This window comes from Dendrobates tinctorius, unplaced genomic scaffold (genome assembly GCF_039654945.1).
Source record: "Dendrobates tinctorius isolate UK_male_01 unplaced genomic scaffold, ASM3965494v1 ptg000273l, whole genome shotgun sequence".
Taxonomy (NCBI): Eukaryota; Metazoa; Chordata; class Amphibia; order Anura; family Dendrobatidae; genus Dendrobates; species Dendrobates tinctorius.
This window is the reverse complement of record NW_027361940.1, coordinates 2,418,610-2,438,186: the sequence shown is the minus strand read 5'-3', so window position 1 is coordinate 2,438,186 and position 19,577 is coordinate 2,418,610.

The following is a 19,577-nucleotide window of genomic DNA, read 5'->3' as shown; positions in this document are numbered from 1 at the left end:
CAGATGTCCCCTGCAACAGCGTGTGACCGCCTCAGATGTCCCCTGTAACAGCGTGTGACCGCCTCAGATGTCCCCTGCAACAGCGTGTGACCACCTCAGATGTCCCCTGTAACAGCGTGTGACCGCCTCAGATGCCCCCTGTAACAGCGTGTGACCGCCTCAGATACCCCCTGTAACAGTGTGACCGCCTCAGATGTCCCCTGTAACAGCGTGTGACCGCCTCAGATGTCCCCAGTAACAGCGTGTGACCGCCTCAGATGTCCCCTGTAACAGCGTGTGACCGCCTCAGATGTCCCCTGTAACAGCGTGACCACCTCAGATGTCCCCTGTAACAATGTGACCGCCTCAGATGTCCCCTGTAGCAGTGTGACCGCCTCAGATGTCCCCTGTAGCAGTGTGTGACCGCCTCAGATGTCCCCTGTAACAGTGTGACCGTCTCAGATGTCCCCTGTAACAGCGTGTGATCGCCTCAGATGTCCCCTGTAGCAGTGTGTGATCGCCTCAGATGTCCCCTGTAACAGCGTGTGACCGTCTCAGATGTCCCCAGTAACAGCGTGTGACCGTCTCAGATGTCCCCTGTAACAGCGTGTGATCGCCTCAGATGTCCCCTGTAACAATGTGACCGCCTCAGATGTCCCCTGTAACAATGTGACCGCCTCAGATGTCCCCTGTAGCAGTGTGTGATCGCCTCAGATGTCCCCTGTAACAGCGTGTGACCGCCTCAGATGTCCCCAGTAACAGCGTGTGACCGTCTCAGATGTCCCCTGTAACAGCGTGTGATCGCCTCAGATGTCCCCTGTAACAATGTGACCGCCTCAGATGTCCCCTGTAACAATGTGACCGCCTCAGATGTCCCCTGTAGCAGTGTGTGACCGCCTCAGATGTCCCCTGTAACAGTGTGACCGTCTCAGATGTCCCCTGTAACAGCGTGTGACCGCCTCAGATGTCCCCTGTAACAGCGTGTGACCGCCTCAGATGTCCCCTGTAACAGCGTGTGACCGCCTCAGATGTCACCTAATAGTGTGTGAGCGCCTCAGATGTCTCCTGTAACAGCGTGTGACCGCCTCAGATGTCCCCTGTAACAGCGTGTGACCGCCTCAGATGTCACCTAATAGTGTGTGAGCGCCTCAGATGTCCCCAGTAACAGCGTGACCGCCTCAGATGTCCCCTGTAACATCGTGTGACCGCCTCAGATGTCCCCTGTAACATCGTGTGACCACCTCAGATGTCCCCTGTAACATCGTGTGACCGCCTCAGATGTCCCCTGTAACATCGTGTGACCGCCTCAGATGTCCCCCGTAACAGCGTGACCGCCTCAGATGTCTCTTGTAACAGCGTGTGACCGCCTCAGATATCCCCTGTAACAGCGTGTGACTGCCTCAGATATCCCCTGTAACATCGTGTGACCGCCTCAGATGTCCCCTGTAACAGCGTGTGACCGCCACAGATGTCCCCTGTAACAATGTGACCGCCTCAGATGTCCCCTGTAACAGCGTGTGACCGCCTCAGATATCCCCTGTAACAATGTGACCGCCTCAGATGTCCCCTGTAACAGCGTGTGACCGCCTCAGATGTCCCCTGTAACAGCGTGTGACCGCCTCAGATATCCCCTGTAACAATGTGACCGCCTCAGATGTCCCCTGTAACAGCGTGTGACCGCCTCAGATGTCCCCTGTAACAGCGTGTGACCGCCTCAGATGTCCCCTGTAACAGCGTGTGACCGCCTCAGATGTCCCCTGTAACAATGTGACCACCTCAGATGTCCCCTGTAACAGCGTGTGACCGCCTCAGATGTCCCCTGTAACAGCGTGTGACCGCCTCAGATATCCCCTGTAACAATGTGACCGCCTCAGATGTCCCCTGTAACAGCGTGTGACCGCCTCAGATGTCCCCTGTAACAGCGTGTGACCGCCTCAGATGTCCCCTGTAACAGCGTGTGACCGCCTCAGATGTCCCCTGTAACAATGTGACAGCCTCAGATGTCCCCTGTAACAATCAGGGCTGTGGAGTCGGTAAGCCACAGTTGCGACTCCGACTCCGGCTCCGGCTCCGGCTCCTTCATAAATGGCCAATTCATAACAACAAATTTACTGTTGTAAAATATTAAACATCGTGCTTATTCAGTTTCTCACCATCATATAAGTAATCAGACCACTTAGAGCAAAAACTACATTTATTAGAATACAATTAGAATATAGCAAATAACTTTTATAAACTTTTCTAAACTGTAAGTAAATATGCAATAAACACTTTTATGCAGTTAATAAGAAGAAATCTATAAATTTGTCCTCAGAGAAAGTATTGCCTCTGTCAGATCCTCCTTCATGGATGCCCTCAAATCTGATCTAATTATTTTGAGAGCAGAGAACAACCTCTCTACACTAACTTGTGTTGGTGGCAAAGCAGTAACCACTCGGGCAACATCTCTGACAATGTCAGGATACAGAGGAATCGCTTGTTGCACTGTCATTTTTGATGAACGGTCAAATTTCTCAATTTCTTTTAGTGCACATGAAAAATTCTGCTGAAATGTCCTGGCTGTGTTCCTTGATGGGGAGGACTCTTCTTCTATGCGGGAACGCTTTGCACGGTCCTTGTGATCCAAATATTTTTCGAAATTAAATTCTTCATCAGTTGATGATGAGGGTGAAGATGTGGCAGGACGACCAAATTCTTCTTGTTCCTCCTGACTGTTCTGCAACCCTTTCATCCTTACTGCTATTTCAAACAGAGCTTCTTTTCCTTTACTTAGCTGTTGATCATCTAGAAGAATCCGATGCATTGGGTCTACATAAACAGCTGCCAAAAGAATGTTATTTTGTAATAGTAGCTCCTCTCTCCGTTTCATTGATGTAGCAATGCCACTTGCAATTAACCCTCCTCTTTGGGACAGGCGAAACATCAGGTTCTTCCACTCCTTTAAGAAAATACCTGGAGTTAAGTCCTCTGCTTGTAATTTTTTAGTCACTGTAAATGGGTGCTCTAGCAATTTTTCCAGCTCAGTCACCTGATTACACTGACTTTCATTTAGCGTCAGTTGAGGGTTAGCCATGTCTACAAGAAAGGTTTTCAGTTCAACCAAGCGCTGAATCATTAAGTAAGTACTGCCCCATCGTGTGGCTTGATCAATAATTGCCCCTTTTCCAGCACGTCTCTTCAAAATTGAGTCAACTTTAGGGGTTCTGGCAACAGTAGCCAATTTTCTGTTAAATATTAATAATCCGTTAATTATTTCTTATTACACCCAGTTCTGTAGAATGCTTTAGCTTACATGACATAGGCTATTTTTAAGCTTGGCTCATGGTAGAAAGACAGCTCCATATATGTAGAGACCACGTGCTTTAGGAGACGTATATAATTCATGGCTAACTGTAGAGGTCGCTCTTCTTCTTCCCTCACCATCATGAGACACAGACGCAAGATGACATAACTCAACAGCTGGTATGTTACTTTATTACGAAGAAGCCGAACTGAGAGACAGACGCCATTTGCCATGTGGGATCTCAGAGCATGATCTAATGGACAATATCTCTTTCACTTATTTTTATTCACCTGTTTTTCTGTAATAACCTTTCTTTGATGGAAAAATCCAAATAAACCACTATATTTTTATCTGGTAACTAGTCCTGAAAATTTTACAGGATATGCATTATTTTACATTGGAGAGCCAGCCAGATCTGAATTTTTGTACTTTTTTGCGGATTTCCCTCAACTTGCCCACACGGGGGAATGGACTTTGCTAACGTCAAATCATATGTGCAAGTTATCGGGAATTCCACTACTTACAAGAATCACATAGAACCTAGAAGTAAGAAGTACCAGATAGATTGAGAAGTACTACAAGTGCCAAAAGTACCAGACGTGTAAAGACAGGAACCCAGCGTTGTCCATCAAAGGGAACAAGCTGAGACATTTCAAGGTAAGATAAAATGGATGTCATTAATTGTCTTGCTAAGCAGAGTAAATTGAAATTTAAGTCTGTAGACAATTCTAATTCAGAAGTTTTATGGTTAAGTTTATATGCCGAGTGTGAACTCGAGAATCAAAGGTTAGATTCTAAGTTTTTCAATAGAGAAAGAGAGAGATTAAAAAATATTCTACAGATGGTAGATATATTTCATAGATCTGTGTCAGAGAAATCCAAAAATGATTGTTGTGATGTTCTCGAGATTGGCTGTAAAGTTAGGGAGATTGACTGTAATCAAGTGTCTGTAGCAGCCATTGAAGGTGACCTTGCAGACGTGGAACAAGATGGAGAAGTAGGAGGAGACTTCAGAACTGACGTAGAGGACGTACAAGGGAAAGACGTACCACTAAAAATAGACGACTCACAGGCCCAAATCCGAAGTAGCGTGAGGAAGGATTTGATAAAAATATGCCAAATAATTCCTGCTTATGACAACAAAATAGATGTTTGTAGGAACTCTGAGATCTTTGAAAGTTGTACTGATAAATTTGATTTATCTAACGAGGAGAAGAATCAGTTGTTCAAAATGTGGATCCCTGTAAATTTTGCAAGGAGATTGTCTTTAAAGTTATCTGGTGAAACACATGAGAATTTAACTGATAAAGACAGATTAAAAATTCTCATTTTTTGTTCATCAAATGAAAATCATCCAGATATTGATATTCTTCAAAAATTAAGAATTGGTCGGAAGGAATGTATTTTTACGTTCATGTCCATATATGAACGTTTGTACAAAATGCTGAGTGAGAATGTCAAAACACCGTCCCTCATAAGGAGTTTTGTAAGCAAATTTTGGTTTCTAAATCCTGCATCTCGTGTTATTGCGTCACAAAAAGATTCTTTGTTTGAATGTGCGCAATCCCTTGATTTTGCCAGAAAACACGAGAATCGTGAGAGGAAAGTAAATTGTGCTAATTTTGTAAAGACAGGCAGAGTAAAATCTTATCAGAAGCTTGTATTAGCAAAACCTTCTAAAATGAGTTTTCCCCAAAATCAAATCTACGAAGAAAGAAAAAGAAAATCACATGTTTGTTATAAGCCATATGGAATGATGCAAAGGAACACCGAAAAGACACAAATGGAATTAAGAAAAATGATGAGTTCTGATTTTCTTTCTGTAACAAAGATGGCCGAATTTGACAGACAGAAGCAGGTGGTGAGTGACATCATGGCCTGTAAACTGAATACTCTGCTCCAAGAATCTATCAGCTTTAAAATGGCAAGAACCTTTCAGGATATTTTTTGCAGAGAAATAAGTATGGGTGTAGGAATTGGCTAGAAAAAGTAATATATTTTGTGTAACAGTGTTATACAATTAGTGAGTTATATGTAATTATTTTATAGAGTATAATCCTGTAGTTTTATGGTTTGTGGATATATACATAGTCATACAGTATATATAGAGTGTTTGTAGAAGTAGAAATAGTAGAACTGTATTTTTTAATGAAAATTAAAATCTACATCAGTAATAATATTTAGAATATGAATATGATATTAACCTTATTTTTTATGTTTCCTTAGAATTTTCATTTCAAAGCAGGACTTAATCGAGAAAAATTCTCTTCCAAGGATTTATGCCTTTATTTACACAGGAAGTTGCAATATTGCATGATTTTATATATCTAACCCTTAAAAGGAAATAACTAAGTGCTTTTTAAAATGTTCTGGGTGTGTGCTTTACTGCATGGTTTGAATGACAACCACAGCAGGGAAATTTGAACCTTGTTCTAATAATACAAGTATACCAGTATACTATGTCCCTGTTCCTTAGGAAAAGAATTTTAAAGGGGGTCTCAACTTTTGCAAAGCAATGGAATTTTTTTTCCAGGCCTAAATGTCAAGTATAGCTATACATATATTTATGTCATGTGTATTTGGGGAATATTCAAAGAAATATTAAGAGACTAAATTGAAATAGTTTACAATGCATTGATAATTAGGATAATTTGGGTTAAAATACGTGTATTCATCACACCTTCATATGTGAGGTATTTGGTTTAAAGTTAATATGTGACACAGTCTGAGTGACAGTGACTGAGTGTATGAGCAGCTGCTGAGCGAGTGATGTGATACGTTTGTATGAGGCCTCAGGATTCTATAAGAGAGAAAAAAAAAAACCCCAAAGCTTTTATCTTTAGGAGAAATATGCAGATCAGTTAAATTATTAGAATATTAGGATATATAATGAAATATTATCTATACAACATATATTTCTATATTTCTATAGTAATTATTATTTCTTGATTTAGTTAATTGTGGATAAGTGCAAAGTGCAATCGCACATCAAAATGGTTTATGCAAATTAATTTTTCCAAAGGATAATTTTATGATATTCAAATTAATTTTAATGGTCACACATCTTCAGACAAATAATGGTATAAGCAAGTATAATATTTACACAATTTATAAATTAATTATTTTTAATTTTGGTTTTGATAAATGAATTATTTCATGAAACAATATTTTTTGGTATTAAGGGGGAAAATATGTTTTTGATCCTGACTACATCATCACATTTGATTAATACTTCTTCTTCACACATTTTAATAGGAAAAAATATTAATAAGGTGCAATGGTATAAGTATTGGGTATAATAACAAGTATTATAAAGAGTCATTTCTTTACACTAAGAGGAATTACATGCAAAGTTGCATAATTTGAATATTTTGATAACACAAGTTTATGACAATTATGAAATAATCCAGATCATGGAAATATTAAGGGTATATGTTACTGAAGACATAACTACTCTGCATCAACATAAAAGCCTTATTCTTATTCTTATTTTTCATTCTTATTTTTCATTATTTTTAATTCTTTCACCAATATTTAGTAAAGTAATATCTATTGAGAATATTGCTTCATTAAATATAGCAATTATATGGTTCTTTTACTAAGGAAAATGTTTCACTTCTGAGTTATATGCAACAATTCTTTTATTCATTCATTCGCTCACTCATATATTCTTATTTTGGTTCATGGCTATACATTCCTACATATTATTAGTAGAATATATTCCTTATTAATAAAGATGAAAACACTGGTTACATAAAACACAGTGACACCTATGGGTTGAAAAAGGTAATTACACCTATGACATAAAAATGTTCTATCACATGAAAAAATGGATAATAATGTATTATCACTTATTATTGGTTTATTATTTCAAATATTGAAATCCATATACAGTACAAATTCTGATAATAATTATATGGATATTACTGATTGCTATGGTACGCTGTGATATTATAGGATAGGGAAATTACCAGATTTGGTATAGACTAGGGAATGAAGACTTCAAGCAAGATACTGAAATTATGTTAATAAAGACTTTTCACATTTCTAAACTTCATTGATTTTTATCAGTTGCAAGAAGAAGAATGCCGCGATCCAGAAGTCCCAGAAGGTAACAAAGCTATGATTTCTGAGAAATGAACTGTGTTAATTACAAGTGCAGTATCCACCACTGACAGTCACAAGTGCAGTATCCACCACTGACAGTCACAAGTGCAGTATCCACCACCGACAGTCACAATTAAAGTGTCTAACCTGACAACCAGAGGACGATGCTCCTATGATGCTGAGATGAACGGTGTTATCACGTTCTTATCAAGTTCCAGAGGTTTTCAATCACCTGAAAAGCTTCTATGAAAGCTGGTGAACAATGAAGGTAATTATCAGGAAGCTACAACCCTGACATATGTCCTGTGCATTAGGACAAGGACTGGTTATGGTGCTATGTTTAGCAAGGAAGAGTCATTTTAACCCTTGCTTTGCTGACCAAAGACGTCACACCTGTTCAAAGACCAGTACCGATGGAGGATTCCAGAATATCCAAGGCGAGCCAATGTAAGCCCAGGTTTTTAAAATGTGACACTGCACAGATATTAAAGCTGCATAGACTTTGTTTTCGTATTAACATTTGAATTTATGAACTTTGATTTGATACACAACACAATTTCTATATGCTATAAGAAAACTGTATTTTTAAAAGAACCAAGAAGAAGACATCAAAATGAAGACCAGATGACATCAGATGATGATGACTGGACCTGAGATGCTTCAATTTAGACTTAGGGAAGTATAATTATACATATTTTATATGAATATTGTTCACGGCTTACCATAACATGAATTCACATCAATTATGTCATTGAGTACTTATAACGGTAATCTAATATTATTATTATTATTATTATTATTATTATTATTATTATTATTATTGATATTAAATTATTTTGTCAAAGAAGAAGAAAAGAAGAAAAAAGATCGTTATATTTGAGGGTTCCAATTAATGTCTGTCTCCCTCAAAAGGGGGAATTGTTAAATATTAATAATCCGTTAATTATTTCTTATTACACCCAGTTCTGTAGAATGCTTTAGCTTACATGACATAGGCTATTTTTAAGCTTGGCTCATGGTAGAAAGACAGCTCCATATATGTAGAGACCACGTGCTTTAGGAGACGTATATAATTCATGGCTAACTGTAGAGGTCGCTCTTCTTCTTCCCTCACCATCATGAGACACAGACGCAAGATGACATAACTCAACAGCTGGTATGTTACTTTATTACGAAGAAGCCGAACTGAGAGACAGACGCCATTTGCCATGTGAGATCTCAGAGCATGATCTAATGGACAATCTCTCTTTCACTTATTTTTATTCACCTGTTTTTCTGTAATAACCTTTCTTTGATGGAAAAATCCAAATAAACCACTATATTTTTATCTGGTAACTAGTCCTGAGTATTTTACAGGATATGCATTATTTTACATTTTCTCACCTTGCCAATCAGTGCAGCAGCATGTCCTTCTTGCAGACTGTCTCTTATAGCCAGCTGTAGCGTATGCACAACACAGCGCAGGTGATGAATGAAAGAACATATTGACACAGTTTCAACAAGATCATCTAAACTATCATGTTGCTGTTCATCTGAAGCAACTTCAGTTTGCTCCTCAGTTACAATACTGTGTTCCTCTATTTCAAACATTTCTGTGTCTGTGGACCCAGAATGATCTTCTAGCTGCTGGTCACCATCATTACTCTCATTCATTAGCTTAATAGGACTTATCATATTTGAAGCATTGTCAGTTACGACAGAAAGAACTTGCTCTTTTTTAAGTTCATAGTCTTGCAGAACCTTTTCCACCAAGACCTGGAGAAACTCACTGGTGTGATGAGCTTTGGTGTCTTTTACTGCCAATGTCTTGGTAACCATTTCATTTTTGTCACAAACAAATCGGACATTGATGGCAAAATAGTTCACTCTGTGACGTGTGCAGGCATCCATTTTAAGAAACAGAAAGCGTCCCTTGAAAGTTTTTTTAAGTTTTACCTTTTGTTTAAAAGCTTCTTCGATTACTAATTTTCTAATACTCTCTCTCTCCAGAGAAACATCAAGCTTGCGGGCCATTTCCCCATTCAGACACATAAAAGCTGGTCGTGAAAATAATGAAATAGGCACACTATCCTTTACAACAAGCTCTATGATCTGTTTTTTTAAATGTATCTACTGTCATTGTCACAGTAACTTTGTCACTGACAAGATATCTTGCAACTGATGGCTGCAAAGTTCTCTGCTCCTTTGTTTGGCTGGAAGAGCTGGGCACTGGTTCATTGGTTTGGATGCAGTCTCTCTCATCCACTGCTTTCAGTACTTCTGGATGAAAGCGATGTAAATGTCTCTTTAGATTAGAAGCTCTGGTAGGAGCATTTTTATCTTTGCCTGAATATGCACTCATCTTGGCTTCACAGCATTTGTTTTCGTCTGGATCATTTGTCATACACTGAAAGACATAATGTTTTCTATCTTGAGTGATGGTGAAATGTTCAAATACAGCTGATTTAATGTGATGCTTCTTTGACATTCTCAGGTTTTTAATTCTGCATTCACAATCCAAATGACAATTGTTTTTCCTAAAAACAATTGTACAAAATTATTGCCAGGTCGTACAACTGATATAGTGGTCAGTAATACTGTTATTATTCCTCATGTACTCACAGTTAACTGATGCAAAGTTTGTTGAAAGGATAATACTTCTTACAGTCTTCCTCTTCTGAGTAGCAGGCAGCTGTGAGATGCTTGGAAGACGCACACCTAGTATGATCTAGTCTAGAGGAGGAGCTTTACTACTAAGAATTTGCAACACATTTTCACTTTCAGTTTCATACATTGTAAGTAGGGGGGTTGGGGCAGCATGAGGTTAACCAAGTATAAGATTAGATAAGGGCAGTGGAGAACAGTGACACACAAGAAGTAAGAAATGTCTCTATCTCCAGCAGAACTGCTGATCACTGTTGTTCATAGTTTGATAGAACATATATATTTGAGTAACATTTATAAAATTCATATGAAAGTTCAATTATGAAATATTAATACATTTTTTTTAAAGCTGGAGTCGGAGTCGGTACATTTCTACCGACTCCGACTCCGACCAAAACTAACTCCGACTCCACGACTCCGACTCCACAGCCCTGGTAACAATCGTTTAGATATAGTTATTCTAAGTTTTATAGCCAAATCATAACTTAGAGAAAGGGGGGTCGGACCTCACGGGACCGCCCATTTCATGAGGTCACAGATCCTAGGCTATAGGTATTCCCTGCCAAATTCCAGTCAGTTCAGCAAAAGTCCTCCTGCCAGAGAGACGTGCCGATGAGTGGGGACGTTTGGTTAAGCGCCCCTCCCCCAGCCACATGGTCTGCCTAATACCAACTACGCACATGTGAGTGGTACTTTCTGTTCTTTCATCCACTTTGTTTTATATTTGTATTTGTACATATGTAATGTCTCAACTTTATAGCAACTTTTATCTATGTAATCACAGCCCACATTCTTTTGGGAATAAATGATAAAATCTAATAGCTCTGCCTCCATGCTCTAAGAAATAATAATAATAATCGCTACTAATTTGAGGTTTGTCACGGACCCTCTTAATTAACTCTTTGATTAAGTAAAGTGTGGCTGGTGGCAGCGTGGTGTGCGCGACTGGCGAGGCTAACTGGCAGTACAGACGGGTCTTACATGCTGAATGAGGGGCTGCGGCCACAGCATTGATAATTACCTTACTGCAGTAGCCTAATTGCCTGTGCACAACAAGCAGCCCATCCGGCGACTAATTATCCTAGGTGCAGTTCCCTGACTGACCTGAGGGTAAGGGGGGGCGCCGGAGAGCTGCGAGTTCCAAAGTGGAACTGAGAAAGTGGGATATACATAAATCCCCGCATCCAAAATACCCCCCTGCGGTAAATTGTTAGAGCAAGATCAGCTTGCTGTATTTTTGTCTCGTGGTGCCGGCGGTGGGATAACTAAGATAAGCCCCCACTGTGCCCATGACAGCTGTGTGCCGGCAGTGCGTCGCATCCCTCCGTCTGCTGACAAACCCGTGTCGGTGGTGGGATCGTGACATATTGGTGGCACAGGATCCGCTGTCCGTCACAATTTGGTGGCAGCGGTCCGCCCGTTCAGATATTGGTGGAAGCGGTAGGATCGTGGTGTATTGGTGGCACCGGCCATGCTGTTCTTCACATATTGGTGGCAGAGCAGTGGGATAATCCTAGAGCATTAGTAGTTTGAGCAATCATTCCTCTCACTAAAAACCTGCACGGTTCCTGCGAGAATCCTGCATCATAGGTTTTGGAGAACAGACTCAGTGGTTACTAGTCCTGAGACATTTTTGTGTACTTGCAAGTATCCCCTCCCTTTTCCTTCATTTTTCTTTTCTATCTTTTATTTGGCAACCATGGCAGCAAATGAGAAGGCTGGTACAAACAGCAGACAAAGGAAGTTCTTGCTGGGTTATGCACGTAACAAGGCCTTTACTCCACGAACAAAAACCGAGCCCAACTGATCGCGGCTCTGGTGCAGCTGGACAACGTCCAGAGCCCAGCGGGTGCAGAAGTCGGCCCCAGCCAAGGTGGCGCTGCAGCTGAGGTCCAACCACCGTATGCCAGCCCCACATGCAACCAGGCCAGACTGGACCCCTACCTGCAAGCAGCCTTGGACGCACTCCCTGCCGAAGACCGCGAGGGACGTATGACACTGATCCAGCAAGTTCGGGAGAGAGCGGAGCAGCGAGCCGAGCGGAAGGCAGAGAGAGCCGAGTGCCAGGCACAGAGGGCCCATGAACTGGAGGTGCTTCAGCGGGGGGGAATGCCCCCACAGCTCGAAGCAGTGAGCCCAGCATTGTCCATAGTCCTAATCCCTGGCCAGAGCATTTTCCCGTGATGGAAAAGGACGGGGACTTGGACACATTTCTGCGCGCCTTTGAGAAAGCCTGCAGACAGTACCAGCTGGATAAGGTCCAATGGGCAGGGTACTTGACTCCAGGGCTGAAAGGTAAAGCTCTGGAGGCTTTTGCTTCTCTACTCCGTCAGAAGACGATGACGACTATGATGCCATAAAGCAGGCCCTGATCGCCAAATACCGGCTGACACCTGAGGTATACCGAAAGAAGTTCCGGAACCTCCAACGTGGCCCACACGATAGTTATAGCGATGTGGTGCAAGGACTCAGGACCCACTTTGAAAAGTGGATCCATGGACTGTCCGTTGATTCCTTTGAGCGGCTACGGGACCGGATGATCAAAGACCAGTTCCTGCATCTCTGCTCAGCTGATGTCCGACAGTTCATCCTGGACCGCGAACCACCGAATGCGGACAAAGCGGCGCAGATTGCCGACAACTATGAGGCCAACAGGAAGCCAGAGAGGCGGAGGCCAGTCACCACCAGCTGGAGAGGGGGTAAGCCTGCAACCAACCCCAGTGCCCCAGCTAACCGTCTCTCCGGAGGCCCTGTCCCTGTTGCCAACACCAGGCCTACTACTGACAGTCGCCAGTGTTTCAACTGCAATCGGACTGGTCACCTCCGTTCCACCTGTGCGGAAAAACCGAAGAACCCCCCCAGCCAAGGCCTCTGGGCCCAACGCCTCTGCTCTTTTGGTGGGAGGTGTGGTTGGGAGGATTGACGACAATGTTCAACCCGTCCAGGTGGGGGCCCGTCTTGCTACAGGCCTCAAGGACACCGGGGCTGAACGAACCCTCATCCGTTCTGGACTGGCGGCCCCTGAAGAGTTTGTTGAGGGGAAAACCCTAACTGTCACCAGGATTGGAGGCACCCGTTGTCCCTTGCCAGTGGCCCGGGTATTTCTTGATTGGGGTGCTGGGACCGGGTTGAGGGAGGTGGGAGTGTCTGAAAACCTGCCCACTGATGTTTTATTGGGGACTGACTTGGGGAGGATGGTTGCATACTATGTCCCTGACACCCTTCCCCAATCTGATAATAAGGGTAACGTTAACCCTGGTGTTGATGATGATGATGGGAAACTGAATGTGTTACCTGCTAATGCCTTGATGAGTAGAGTTGAGCGAAACGGGTCGAAAAATTTCAAAAGTCGCCGACTTTTGGCAAAGTCGGGTTTCATGAAACGAAACCCGACCCTAGGATGAGGTCGGCCACGAGGTCGGCGACTTAAGCGCCAAAGTCGCGTTTCAAAAGTTTGTTTTGCGCTCTTTTTCAGCCAATCAGGATCCACGGACACTGTGGGCAACGTGATGACATAGGCAGGGGTCACCACCATCTTTCAGAAGGGCATGCAAGTGATTGGCTTGCTTTGGGGGGTGTCACAGGGGGTATAAAAGGGCGTGCACGCCGACCGCCATGTTACTCATGCTGATCTCAGAATAGGGAGAGCTGCTGCTGCTGCTGATTCTGTAGGGAGAGCGTTAGGCAGGGAAGAAGACACCAAAAACTGCTTCTGCTGATAGCGATTTTGCCTGTACAACACACCAGTGGGAGGCTATATTTTGCTGGATCAGCGGTGTTGGTTGTTAGGCTGCCTTCTAAGGCTTCCTGATAGCTGCATTGCTGTTTACCCACTGCTCTGCAAACTGCTTTTTTAAAAACAATCCCAATTTTTTTTTTTGTCCTGGTGAGGTACTGAGCGTGCATTTTTTCACACCATACAGCGGTGTACACTCCTCACACAGTACCGTGTAACGGCTGTTATCACAGACACAGTGAAGCTATCTGTGTGTCGCTCTGTAAGGATAAGTCGAGGACATGTTCCGTTCTTACAGACCTGCACCTTCTAGTTTTGTCTAGTTTTCAAACAGTTAAATATAATTGCTGTTTGATCACATTCAAAACTATAGAGAGACAGCGTGTGTCAGTCCGTATACTTAAAAAACACGGAGCTTGACAATTTTACGTACACCGGACAGCCGTGTACATGCACGCTCCTCTCTCAGTACCGTGTAACGGCTGTTATCACGGCCACAGTGAAGCTATCTGTGTGTCGCTCTGTAAGGATAAGTCGAGGACTTGTTCCGTTCTTACAGACCTACACTCTAGGGAGATTCCTATTCTGCCCAATTCTATATACACCTTGTAGTTTGTCATACACTAGCCAATTTCTGCCTGTGACATAGCGCTGTGATATTCGCTGGGCCTCACACAATCCAACAGTGTCCAGACTCCACAAGTGTGTGCAGAAATTCAAAATCTCCATTATCCTATAGTGACATTTTTCACACCTGCGACATCGAGCCTGTGACATAGCGCTGTGATATTCAGTGGGCCTCACACAATCCAACAGTGTCCAGTGTCCACAAGTGTGTGCAGAAATTCAAAATCTCCGTTATCCTCTAGTGACATTTTTCACACCTGCGACATCGAGCCTGTGACATAGCGCTGTGATATTCAGTGGGCCTCACACAATCCAAAAGTGTCCAGTGTCCACAAGTGTGTGCAGAAATTCAAAATCTCCATTATCCTCTAGTGACATTTTTCACACCTGCGACATCGAGCCTGTGACATAGCGCTGTGATATTCAGTGGGCCTCACACAATCCAAAAGTGTCCAGTGTCCACAAGTGTGTGCAGAAATTCAACATCTCCCCTGTCCTATATACACCTTGTACCTTGTTTTACATTACTATATAGTTTGTTGGATTTTGTCTACATTTCTACTAAAAATGAGGAAGGCTGGTGGAAGAGGCCGTGGAATTGGGCGGGGGTTGGCAGCTGGTAATGATGGTGTTGGTGGTGGATTTGATGGTAGTGGCAAAAGCAAAATAGGACCGAATGCAGGAGGTGTTGAGCCTGCGTCATCGTCTGGCTACATAAGGCCTCGAAGGCTTAGTTTTCTAGGAGTTGGCAAACCGCTTTTAAAGCCAGAGCTTCAGGAAAAAGTTTTGTCTTACATTGCTGACTCAGCCTCCAGCTCTATCGCCTCCTCTTCTGAAGTTGTAAAAAATAAAAGCACTGAGTCGTCATTGGAGGCTCATGTTCATGAACCACACCTTTCCTTGTGTCCTTCACCCCAACCAAGATTGAAGGATGATGCAGGCCATACTAATGATTACTCCATGGAGCTGTTTTCACATACCATGCCTGGATTATCAAGTGAAATGGTGAATTACCCAAGCCAAGATGAATCTGACATGGAGTGCACTGATGCACAGCCGCTGATGGATGATTCTGCTGGTACATTCACTCAGAGCACTACATTGTCCTCGCAGTGTACTGAGCCAGATTCTGACCCTGATGAAACTCAGGGGTGCCCCTTCCCGCATACTATACCACCATACACGGTGACACAGAGGAAGGTGCACATGACATTGAAGAGGAGGTGATGGATGACCCAGATTGGCATCCATTGGGGGAAGAGGGTGCTGCTTCCAATAGCTCAGATGAGGAGGAGCATCCGCAGCAGGCATCGACATCGCAACAGCTGTTATCTGGCAGGCCCGGAGCACTCCAAAGACAGGTTCCAAACATCAAAAGAGTTGCTGGACAGCTTGTCCAGAGGGTCAAAATATCACAGCGTGCAAAGACGCAAAATGTCTGCCAAAGTAGGAAGAGTGCAGTGTGGCACTTTTTTGAACAAAATCCTCATGATCAGGCCAAGGTTATCTGTAAGAAGTGCGCAAAGACCTTTAGCCGAGGGAAAAATCTGAAAAATTTGAATACCAGTTGCATGCTTAGACATTTAACCAGCATGCACTTGCAAGCGTGGACACAACACCAAACCTCAAGTACCACATGTGCAACTGATCACAAAGAAGGTAGTCAGCAACGCTACATTGTTTCCCCCACTGTAAGCCCACCGGTTAGCACAGCAGCAAATGCTGAGGTGTCGTTGCAAGGCCACAGCAGTCAGGGAATCCCACTGTTATATCAACGAAAGACTGAATCTAGGCCATCAGAAAGAACACCAACTCCATCACCATCATCAACCCTCTCTCAGTCCGCCCTGTCCACCGCTACTTCCACCATATGCAGCTCTCAAGTCCAGCTCACCCTCCCAGACACTATGAGTAGGTCAAGAAAGTAGTCAGTCTCTCATCCGCGTACACTGGGTTTGAATGCCCACATTGCCAAACTAATCTCGTTAGAGATGATGCCCTATCGGTTGGTGGAAAGCGCAGCTTTCCGCGAACTCATGGCCTATGCAGTACCACGCTATGACCTACCAAGTCGCCACTTCTTCTCTCGCAAAGCCATCCCAGCCCTCCAACATCATGTGAAAGACCGCATTGTCCATGCACTCAAGCAGTCAGTGAGTGGAAAGGTGCACCTCACAACAGATGCATGGTCCAGTCGGCATGGCCAGGGCCGTTACGTGTCCATCACTGTGCACTGGGTTAATGTGGTGGATGCTGGGTCCACAGGAGACAGCGGTGGTGGAACAGTGCTGCCTAGCCCACGGTATAGGAAACAGTTGGCTGTAGGCGTTCGACCCTCCTCCTCCTCCAGAAGCGAAAGCTCGTCCACAGAGCGCAGTCGTACGAGCACTCCATCTGCAGCTGTCACTGTTGAACACGAGGTGTCCCCCTATCGAGCAGCTAGTGGAAAGCGTCAGCAGGCTGTGTTGCAGATGATGTGTTTGGGCGACAGACACACCGCGGAGGTGCTGGCCGAGTACTTTCAGCGACAAACTGAGTCATGGCTGGGCAGTATACATCTTGAGGCACGCAAGGTAGTTAGTGATAACGGCCGTAATTTTGTGGCAGCCATAGCCCTTTCAAAACTCAGCCACATATCTTGCTTGGCTCACACCTTGAACCTGGTGGTGCAGTGCTTCCTCAACAATTATCCGGAGTTAACAGCCCTGCTCCAGGAGGAGCGAAGACTGTGCGCGCACATCCGCCGGTCGCCTGTACACTCCATTCGTATGCAGAAGCTGCAGCGATTGCTCCACCTTCCCAACCACCGCCTCATTATCGACGTTACAACAAGGTGGAACTCCACCCTGCACATGGTTGAGCGGCTGTGCGAGCAGAGGCAGGCCATAATGCATTTGTGGGAGGATACACGGCCAGGCACTTTGAGAGCAGACATGGAGTTGACAGGTGTGCAGTGGTCGAAGCTGAAAGACCTCTGTAAAGTCCTTCAGTGTTTTGAGGAATGCACACGGCTGGTAAGTGCAGACGACGCCATCCTAAGCATGAGCATCCCACTTATGCGTCTGCTCATGCAAACTTTGACGCACCTTAAGGAGCAGGCGTCTGCAGCCAATGTTGACGAGGAGGAAGAGGTGGAGAGAATCCTTGATGGCATTCACCCATTGTCTGCTCAGGGACCTCTCCTGGACGAGGTGGAGGAAGAAGAGGAGGAGGAGGATGATGATGGGGATGATTACTTAGGGGAGGAGGATGCATCTCGTGGGGCAAGTGAAAATGTTGGCATGGCAAGGTCTGGTACAGGGTTTGTGCGTGACTGGAGGGATGTGGATTTGCCAGAAAGTGCTCCTCCACCCAGCACTCGCAGTGCATCATTGACACCGGGAACATTGGCCCACATGTCAGATTATGCCTTGCAGATCCTAAAAAGGGACCCCCGCATTGCCAAAATGATGAACGATGACGACTACTGGTTGGCCAGCATCCTGGATCCACGCTATAATCGCAAATTACAAAACATCATGCCACAGGAGAACCTTGACCTAATATTGGCTACTAAACAAGCAACTCTGGTTAACCGGTTGGTTGAGGCATTCCCAGCACACAGCAGCGGTGATGGTTCTCACATGAGCCGTACGGGCCGGGGGCAGCTTGGCAGAGGTGTTCATGGTGCACACAGCAGAAGTGGCATTGGAGACAGGGGTTTCATGACAATGTTGTGGACTGATTTTTCACGGACCGCTCACACAACTGTTAATACAGCATCGATGGAAAGTGACAGGAGACAGCAGTTGTCACCTATGGTTAACAACTACTTTTCCTCCCATATCGATGTTCTCCCGCACAGGTCATTCCCCTTTGACTATTGGGCCGCTAAACTGGACACCTGGCCTGAATTGGCACAATATGCCTTACAGGAGCTCGCTTGCCCAGCTGCAAGTGTGCTATCGGAAAGAGTCTTCAGTGCAGCTGGATCAATACTGACAGAAAAAAGGACCCGTCTGTCAACCCAAAATGTGGATGATCTAACCTTCATTAAAATGAACCATGCATGGGTTTCCAAGGATTTTGTCCCACCTTCCCTTGATGACACATAGGTTACCAGAAATATGGCTTGCTTTGGTCCTCCTCCTATTCCGAACTTGACCTATTTCGCCTTTTGCAGTAGCTGAATGACCCACATCTACATATGCCACTTTGTAAACCTCCCTAAGTGGGCGGCCCCCCCCAATGGCCGGGGTCACCACCTAGCGCCTGAAACCGGGCGAGTGCCGTTGCCCTGGACAGGTGGGTAGGCCGACTCTTGAGCGTGGGCACTGGCATAGGGTCCCTCATAGTGCAATCAAGTGTCTCTGACAGTGGTGGTGCACACCCGTTGTCAGACACACCGCCATACTATGAGGGGCCCAGTGCCAGTACCGACGCCCACGAGTGTGCCCCCCTTGCTTGGGCAGGGCCCCAGCATTTGCAATGTTTACCTCTCCCTGCTCCTCCGCTGTGTAGTCTGGATTGTCAAATCCTTCACTGGACTGCCACTACAAATTGATTGAACTGAAAGATGATGGTTAAGATGTAGCTATGCCCTGTCCTGCTGTCCGGGCTCTAGCTCCAGATGATCAGTGGCTTCCATTTCTTATGGACGTCGACTCACAATTACATGCAGTGGTGGTTTATCATCAGCTTTCACAGTTTTCCTACTCACAAATGTGTGACATTCCGGCGCACATTTCAAAATGTGCCCTCTCATGCCAATCAAATAGAATCGCCTACGGCCTGTGGCTTCTGTCTTTTGCACTCCAAAGTTACGTGACAGATCATGATAGCCAGTGAGCACCATGTTTACATCGCTCCCTGTGATAAAAATTGGATTGAGATGAGTAACAGTGATGGAATCAACGGAAGTGCGATACAGCAAGACTTTATTCACAAAAAAATGTTTTCACTGTCTCAACACACAAATTAATTGAGGGTCAGCATCGCCTATGAGAATTGTGATGGAAGTTTTTCCCGTGAATAATAATTCCTAGATTTCTGCAATCAATAGCCTTTAGGTCACTAATTGTATGCATCTCATTTCCTATTGCGGAGAGGCTGGACTGTATTACTGAGACAGAAATATATATGAAGATTTAAAAATAACACCAAAAGTATATAGTTGTGTACGCCTCAAATGCATTTCCTTTTTTCCACTTTTTAGATTGCTGT